At 41.2% G+C, this 9,597-nt stretch overlaps 1 long non-coding RNA gene across 1 annotated transcript; it reads right to left on the reverse strand.

The window, feature by feature from the left end:
- Positions 1-2,911: 2,911 nt before the first annotated feature.
- Positions 2,912-4,871, reverse strand: LOC147904961 (uncharacterized). The gene is made up of 3 exons (XR_015542116.1): positions 4,777-4,871; positions 4,477-4,677; positions 2,912-2,965 (listed from the first exon to the last, which is right to left on the reverse strand). It is a non-coding gene; the product is annotated as an uncharacterized LOC147904961 (long non-coding RNA).
- Positions 4,872-9,597: the final 4,726 nt, after the last annotated feature.

The following is a 9,597-nucleotide window of genomic DNA, read 5'->3' on the forward strand; positions in this document are numbered from 1 at the left end:
TAGATTCTGAGCAGGCCCAGGGAGGAAAGATATTCTTTTTGTGTTAGGGCTGCCCGGAGCACACCCGGATCTGGACCACAGAGGCCCAGCAAAGAAGCCTTATAGGCCAGGTAGGGGAGCAGCCAGGTCAGCAAGACCTGGTCTGTTCAAGTCAGCCAGGAAACCAGTTCAAGTCAGCCAGGAAACCAGGTTGGTCGGCCACATACTGCCAAGTCAGTCAGTCCAGGGGTGGACAGTTCCCTTTATAAATGCACTCCCTTTTCAGTGCTAAATGGTGCAGTCCCCCCACACAGCCTCTCCTACGATTGTATTTCAGCCTATCCTGCCTACCTAAGCGGTCCTACAGGCACATGGAGCAGAGTTCTGGTGCAGCCATAAGTTCCTTCAGTCTGCTGGAACACAACAGTGGATCCTTGTTCACAGGTTCAATATTTCAATAAATCTACAGTTCTGGACACTCTGTTGATTTTGAGTTATTTGTGAGTTGAATCTGGGATGTTAGTAGTGTGAACTGTTTCCTGGACAAGTCTCTCTTTTTTACTTTCTACAGAAAAGCAGGGTGACAGCAGTAGATTTTGGACCCTTGTTGGGTCTGCAAGGAGCTTATATTACTAACGGATGACCATGACAGGAGTAATTCTATATTTCTGCTTTCAGTTTCACTTCAATTAGACATGAGATTCTTAGGGGTGTGCTAGCATGTCTTTTCCCATGATGTAATTCTGGCCTGGCCTCATAGGGCTCTTTGGCCTTTGCAAACATTATAAAACCTCTCTCTCTCTCTCTCTGTTTTTTATTTCCTTCCCTTTGTTTATCCCAATTTGTAAGATTGGCTAGTCTATTTAACGTATGTATATTTGGACAACCATTGCAAACCATTAGAGTATCACGATAGCTGAGTAGCTTACAACAGTAATCTGATGTCTCTTTGATACCCTCTGACTCCTGAAATGCAGCAGTTATCTAATAGCTTTTATACTCATTAAACAGAAAACTAAATGAATACATTAAGGATGACATGCCAAGATCACAAAATTGAAGAGAACAAAGCCAAATTTTAAAAACTTTTCAAAACTTTTCAGCAATTCAAACTCTTTACCCCTTCTCCACAACATATTGAGCCAAACCTGGAAAACCCAGGATCTTGAGAGCCATAAAAATCTCTACGAGGGTCTCGCCAGACATATTTCTCAGCATCTTTCCGTACTAAAGAAGGGTTGCGAGTCTTTGGTGGAGGTACAGGTATTGGATCCCAGACGATTTTCTCCCTCCCATTCATCTCTCATTATTTGATATCTTCGAATATATGAGGTCCAATATGGCTCTTGATTCTGATATGCAAGTCCACAACAAACAAGCTTACATAATATATACAGTTCAATACAACTCATATAATTTTCACAGCAAACCAAGTTGCATTACATCTTAGGGGGCATATTCAAATCCAACATCAGCTTCACAAAGGACCACCCAGTGATCCTCGTGAAAATAGCTCTCGATTTTGATACGTAGGTTCACAACATGCAGTATATGCAACTACATACAGTGCAACAAAACTCTAAGTCTGATAAAAGCATTCACAGCAAACCACCTTGCATTATGTCTTAGGATGTCACTCAAATCAAATAGTAGCATTTAGCAAAAAATCAAAAGGATTGTTGGTAAGTTACTCCCATGAAAATTCACGAATGAGGGAGACAAAGCAAAAATGCCTTTTATCAAGTACATCTTCATACCAGGGAATTGAAGTCAAAAGAAAATTCCTAGGTAATAGAAAACGTAAATACCAATCATTGCAAGGGGGAACAACCTTAATTCCCATCGCTAAAGAAATAGAAATTAGGGATTCTGCTAAGCTTCATCATTAATATGTGTCATCTAAGGCAAGTCGTGCTTTAAAGAACACAGCATTAAGGTCTTTTGATTCTCATGCCATGACTTTACAAAACCAGATAGAAGGCCTGGGATATCTTCTCTCATATTGAATGGCAAGGACAGACATGAGACTAGAGTTTGAAGAACTGATGTACAAGAAACATAACAATTAACTTTTGAAAGTGTTTTTCCTTAGGCAATGGACCGAATTTCATACAGGCAAAAAAGAAACTATAATAGGGATAAACCATGTCTGCTTGAGTCTGATCCCTGCAAACCACAAGGAGGGATGGAACCAGCCTCGAAGCTACACTAAACCTGCCAGTAAACGTCCATAAAGCAAAAGGTGCCAACACCAAAATCACAGAGAAGCACCAACAAATTGTGCTAGACTGATGCAATCTCCTATTCAGCCAGAACCACTTTGCAAAGTGAACTTCCACGAGGAGCCTGCCACCGTCGTGAAGGAAGTTCTGTGCATGGTTGTTAAGACACTCGTGTCTTATCGTAAGACACTTAAGACACGTGTCTTACCTTAAGACACCTTTAGACACTCTTGTTTTTTTTTTTGTAGTGGCAGTGACCTCGTAGATTCGGATTAGGATGAATCTTCAGAGATTTGAGTCTTGAGAGTCGAAAGTTTCCTTTCAATTATATGTATCGAGATGCAGATTTCATTCATATCACATGTGACAAGATTCAATTGTCCATTTAAACCTTTAAGTACTCAATCCTTGCGAGCTCTTGAGTCGCGAGTCTTAACTTTAAGTTTTAAGTCTTGAGTGACGACGAGTCTTGTATCTTAACTACATTGTACAAGTGCCTTCTTGCATTGTTTAAGTGTAGCTTATTGTACTTCTAGAATCTAGCAGCGAGCTATGCTAGCAAGTTGTCCATTTGTATATTTATACATATATTAATTAAATATTTATTATTATAATCACAATGGCGTGTCTTACGTGTCTTATCTTTAAGACACTCGTGTCTGAAGCGTGTCTAACGTGTCGTGTCTTAACGTGTCTTACAACCATGGTTCTGTGATCCCATGCCCACCAGAACACCAGACTCAACTTGCTTCAGGCTGTCTCTCCTACATTTCTTAAAGAGTAAACATTATGGCCATCCCAAGATAGCCACAAAATATATATCTAGATGAATCCCAGAACATGCCCAACTCATCCTCTAAAAACAAAACACAGTGTGCAGTTTCAATCTCCTGATATTCCTCATACTATTGAAAACCATAAACTCCATCACACATAGCAGGGACTAGCTACTATGACGTCCCCACCGACATCATCAGCACACAAAGAATTTATATATATACATCCATAAGGCTTTAATATATCCAATCTTAACAAATAAAATGAAATAACAAAGGAAAGAAGGGAATTTGTACGCAACTTTAGACAACATTATGAGGACATGAGAAAAATAACAAATAAAAGAACTTAGTAAGCAAAGACACACTTACGTCTCATCAGTACCCATGCATAAGCTGCCATTCTGGAATCTCTTGGGTAGACCCAGTGCTCACTCAGCTTTAAATCCCAACCCAAACAACCAAAACTTTGATAGCAAAAAGGAAGAAACAAAGCAGAAAATAAGAATAGGAATGCCAGACACACACACAAACACATACCCACACACACAGAGAAAGAGAAAGACTTAAATTAGATTAAAATTCCAACTAATGCTAACACAACCTAAGTGGGCGGACAAATACGACAACTAATGCTAACACAAGGGAGCAAAGATAAACCAACGTACATATAAGAAAACAAATGATACACCAACGCAAACACGGGGAAATAATTATTATCATTATTTTTAGATTAGTTTGTTGTTTTATTTGTATACTTTAGATTAGAAATAATATTAATAAATGAAATAAGAAATTTGGAGGAAACTTATAATAAATAAACCAGCGAGTGCAAGTACTCGTGAGCACTGCCCTTAGAGGCACGAGTTGATTTGGGAAGGGAGGAAGAGAGAGAGACAGAGAGGGAAAGAGGGACGAGTTGAATTAGGAAGGGGGAGGAAAGAGAGAGAGAGAGAGAGAGAGAGAGAGAGAGAGAGAGATGTCACTGAGAATAGAAAGTGAAACGTGAGGAGGGACACTTTTTAAGAAAAGTGTAAGGAGAGCACTGCCTGCAGGGCAGTGCTAACAAATTAGAGAGAGAGAGAGAGAGCGCGCGCGCTTTGACGCTCCCACTTTAAAATAATTCTAAGGGATCCTAAACATACCCAAAGCTGAAAATCCAAGATATAATGACTACGTTTTAAATAAGATTGTGTACATAATCATAAGACGTATGCTATGTGAGATGGATATGTAACTATCCTAGTTGCATGTACCAGGGTTTCTAGTGATCTCTCTCTCTCTCTCTCTCTCTCTCTCTCTCTCACACACACACACACACATCTTCTAAGGTCCCTGGTTGTGCCACAACGGTAAAATTGTTATCATCGTCAAAGTTCTGCTCAGTATTTAGAGGCACAGAATATTACATTCGTTCCGGCTAAGTATCAGTTTGCATTGGCGTACTCTTTGAGTTACTCTACTTATATGAATCCAAAAAACAAGGAAGACAAACGTACGTCGGTTCTGAGTTTCAGGCGTGTCAGCATCAATTGCTTCATTCTGTCTTTCCTTCTTTTCTTATTGGTCATTTGCGTGTTTGGCGAAGGCTCCAGCACACGCTTGGGATCGAACTCCTCCGCTTTGAAAATCTCTCCATCGACAGCCCACCACTCATCTTTCTGGGCTCGTCGATGAGTCAGGTAGCCTCGGGAGAGCTTCTGCAAGACAGACCCATCAACTCAACGACGTGAAGACCCAAAAACCTGCATTGTGGGAAAGCTCGTTGTGAAAGAGGAGTAAAAAACCAGCTGGTCTACCTGGTGCAAAGAAGGAAATCTGCGTCTAAATGATCCAAGCATGCTGGCGAAGTTCACGCTTGCTCTCTCGAGTCGACTCGAGAGCTTTGTTGTCCCACGTTAAGTTCAACCAAGAATTTAAACAAGAGAACCTTGCAAATGCTACATTAGTGTACCACCTGCCTGCCCATGGAGGTGGTAGTTCATGGTTGGAGAAGATGGCAAGGTACCTGGCCATGGAGTGCGCGTCCCTCTTTGCTCTGACACAAATTTTTTGTGTTAGGCTCGGGCTCTTGGGCCAAGAGAATGGCCAATGGTGGGTGGAGTGAACCTAGCCATGATTTGGAATCTCCTTCAGAGAAGTAGGGCTCTATCAACGCCAAGGCCCCATGGAGGAGAAAAGCTTGATCACCAGAAAATCTCTTGGCGGTTTCCAACACCAACCTAGCTTGATGATTTTTGGAGGATTCCAACCAATTTTCCGATGCCAAAGTGCAATGATTGGCCCACAAATATCGGTTGAAACAACCTTCAAAGTCTTGTCATGCCCTCATTAATCACAATCTAAGCCTCAATGGGGACCTTTTGTTTACAATGCTAGCTTAGCATTCAACTACTAGGCTTTTAGCCCCGGCAGTAGCACGGGGAAGTGCCCTTCACACACCACACATGGGTGCTTAGTATGTAACCACACATTCCTTGTCCTTTCTCTCGAGTGTTGGTGTGTATCTCTCTTCAAAATGGAATGGACGGTTGTTTCGTCAAGCTATTGCAAATTTGTACTCACAAAGCCATGATACACCAACTCAGGGGGATCGCCATCAAATAATTCAAGTCTTTCATTAGATTTTTTCATCTTGTGTGAACACTTTCTTTGGGATTTTACCCAAGTTGTTGAACTAGTATATGCCTTCACTCGAAAGGAAACTCAATTTATGGGAGCTACTCTGGACTACCCCATGTACTACACTAACAACATTATCATCATTCGAGTGCAATTATAGAACCATTGAGCAAGATAGTTTAGGCATGGCATATAGCTTGCAAAATGGCATTATTTGCTTGGGAATCCATTTTTGTTCTGCATGGATCACTGACTTGATTAATGAAACAACAATACAAGGGAGATAGGTCAAGTGGATGATGCTACTAATAATGAGCCTAATTTCAACATTACAAACAAGCTTAGAAAAGCCCACCATCAGGCAAGCTGCCTATTCAAACTATTTGTTGACAATCTATTTACTCACCTAGAATTCTCTACAATTACCCGCTTTCTGGATTCAATTCCATTGCGTTTGTGAACCAATGCATTCATTTCATGTATATATATATATGATCATTCATGAAATCTAACCCATAGTGAGTTTTGCTAGTCTAGTTCTATTGAATTTGTGAACCAAGGTACACGTTTCATGAATAAATGCTTATGGTATCAACCTGAGAATCTATGTTGATGCATTGAGTAGCCAATACCTATTACAAGTGTAAAAAGGAAGCCCAATCAACCAATATAATATTAAGGAACATTCTCACCAAGAGAATTGATACCAATTGGATAGATTGTAACTTCAATCTCCATGCAACATTCAAGGTCTATAGAATAACCCATAAGACACTCCGCAACAAAACACAATTTTGTTCATTTTATGCAAAGCAAGGGCAAAGAACGCACTCAGACATAAAACACATAAACATGTAGAGAAATTTGAGAGTTGCTCCTTGCATAGCTATTTTACACATGTGTGCGCACTCTTGCTCTTCAATGACATTTTCGATGAAGCCTTTGGCAAGAATTTCCCGAACAAAAATTTCAATGTAGCCATTGTGTAGGGTGTTTAGCTCATGGCTCTCAATTAACGTTTGGAGTCTTTCATGTCTAGTTTCAAAAGCCAAATTGGGTTGCCCTGCTTTGTGGGCTATACCAAGTTCAATGTGTTGTCAAAGGTTTCAATTATTGCTAATTTTTCAAATTGGCCAAACCCAAAAATTTATGCAATTTTGAAGTTGAAAACACTATGGAGAATGGGTGCTTGAAAAGTCAGACTCAACTACAAGCAAATCGAGCTTATCCTTGAACTGCAGGCAGTGTGAGCATGTATTGCCATGGCTCCTCCCCCTCTCGAACAACAGACACAACTAGTGCAAGAGGGGTGGAAAATTTCCTTATCATGGCATGAGACTGTCTTCAGACAAAGACCAGTGGGCAAAGACTTGTCTTCAAACACAGACTAGTGGGCAAAAAGACAAGATGTGCTTGTGGTGCGGATCACAATACAAACTCCCATGATGTGGCAAAGGTATAGGCACCTCCGGCATGGACAAATGAAGAGAAGAATGATGAGCTCTCAAAAAGAAAAAACACTACTAGCATGCATAAGACGTGCTGAGCTGAATAAGCAATGGTGGCATTCCAATGTTGGCCTACAATTGCAACTAGCAAAGATAAAGCAATGCATGTCTATGTGAGTGGGGTGATGATTGGCAACAGTTAGAGCAGGTTGGCTTGCAAGCATGATTATCCTCCAAGATTGTAGCTATTCTCCCTTAGAATGGTGAGGCAATTGCTATAGTAGGTAATTCATGAAAATGGTGAAGCAATTGTTATAGTAACTGATTCATAAAAATGGTAGTGGCAAATTTCCACAATGGCGATAGCTCCCTTGTAGAATGGTGGCAGCGTACAATCATGGAACAACCACCAAGTGTGGTGATGGCTGCTCTTTTCTTAGTTCCTCTCTTATTTCCTCTCTTTTCCTTCTCTCTTTCCTCCTCTCTCTTCCTCTCTTTTCCTCTATTTTCCTTCTCTCTTCCTCTCTTTTCCTCTCTTTTCCTTCCTCTTCTCTCCCCTCTCTTATTTCCTCTCTTTTCTCCTATCTCTTCTCTTCCCCTCTCTTCTCTGCTCTCTTCTCCTCTTCTCTTATTTCCTCTCTTTTCCTTGCTCTTCTCTCCCCTCTCTTATTTCCCCTCTTTTCTCCTATCTCTTCTCTTATTTCCTCTCTGGGGATCTCTCCCATTAATGAATCCTCCCACATGCATGGTGTGGAGAGGTCATCTTCCATGTGGGTGGAAGGCGGTGCGCACCCTTAATTTGCAATCGACAAATTGAGGGATGCATGTTCCACATACTACAAGCCCCAAATCTGTAGTGCAGAATGCACTTGATTTTTCCCTCTTATTTAAATACTCACATGGATGGGTTGGCACAAATGACTCTTGCCACCTCAATCTACTTTTTGTTTATGAAAGTATAATCCCTTAGACTATTCCACATGGGTCTAGCCCACATAGATGAGAAAGTCTAAGATGCCTTGCCACCTCTACCAATTAAATACAATATGTACCCTTGGCCTTGGCCATATACCACTTAATGTTTCATGGGACCGCCTAGGTGGAGGGGTGGCACATGGAGATTCCATGCCATCTCACCATACTATATTATTTGTTCCATGGACTATGTACAACACACCTATGGGTCCTCTTAATTAGAAGGGTGGCACATGGACATGCCTTGCCACCTCAACCTTGGGCCCTTGCCACTCCATATTATATTCTACTAATGCCACACACATATATTCACTTCTACTTATTACATTTACAATGGATTTTTTTTTTGCGGTAACAGATTCCCCTCCCCAGGCATGGAATGCACAGCATTCCCATGCCTGGGACAACCACGCACAAAGAAGGGTTTGAGATGTTGCTTTTTGAATACCTTTTTTCCATGTGGTTCAACAGACCCAACAGTCTGGCTTCTTACCTCGATAAAAAACAATGCACGGTGTCGATGCCGTATCCACACACACTTGATCCATTACAAATCGTTCACTTCTCAAAAGGGCCACAAAACTTGGATGCTGCATCAAAAGGTACAAAAGCTGGTCGTTCCACCCAGACAAAGAGGAAAGACCTCCAAATCATCCTCCCTCCCGTATGTAGGGGAATCTGTCATTTCCTTGAAAATATCATCCCAGGAATCACATTGATCAACTTCTTGGCCTCCATCATGGTGAGTGCACAATACTTTGTCTAGAACAATGACTTCATCATTAACTAGCTCAGCTCATAATTGGTTACATTCTTCTTCGATGTTCATCATAGCATCTTCAGAGAACATTTTAAACAACTCTGGTGGGCTATCATCACACATTAGTGACCACCTCATTAGGTTCCAGACGACTCATGACCTCAAGTGGAGAAGGAGGGACAGGGATTTCATTCCCATCGATGCCCATAACCAAGACTTCAAGCTCATCGATGCTTTCTTCATCATCAAACAATCCATCAAGACCTTTCAACTCTTTGTCATAAGAAATATATGAGGAAGGAGAAAGAGCACCTGAAGGGGTGAATGCAGTATGTTTCTCATCATCATTATCTGTCGACCCATTACAACTTTCAGGGAGAGGTGATTCACAACCATTGCCATATTCAGTCTCATCATGATCAGACCCCCCGGTTATTGTACTGGAAGTCTCTATGAGATGCACTTCAGGAATGTTTGGATACTCCGGGTGGTAGTGCTACTTTTGATTGCAGTCGTGAAAAACCACCGAGGATTGTTGTGGAGGAAGAGAAGACAAGGATGGTGGAAGAGGTTTTGTCAAGGTAGAACCACCTTGACATTTAAGAAAGAGGGAATGATGACTCGATCATTGGACATCCTGTTAAACTTTTTTGCAATTACCTTTGCATGCTCCATGGTTGTTGGAATCCTCAATTTCAACTTCATAGGGAACTCATTTGCTACACCAATCACCATATGGCTCAACACAATTCGAGTCATTCCAACAATGAACCCCTTGTTATCTGGTTGCATAGCAACTAGGCAATCCAAGAGCC

This window comes from Dipteris shenzhenensis, chromosome 2 (genome assembly GCF_047967505.1).
Source record: "Dipteris shenzhenensis isolate YYH24624 ecotype China chromosome 2, Dip_SZ_1.0, whole genome shotgun sequence".
NCBI classification, from domain to species: domain Eukaryota; kingdom Viridiplantae; phylum Streptophyta; class Polypodiopsida; order Gleicheniales; family Dipteridaceae; genus Dipteris; species Dipteris shenzhenensis.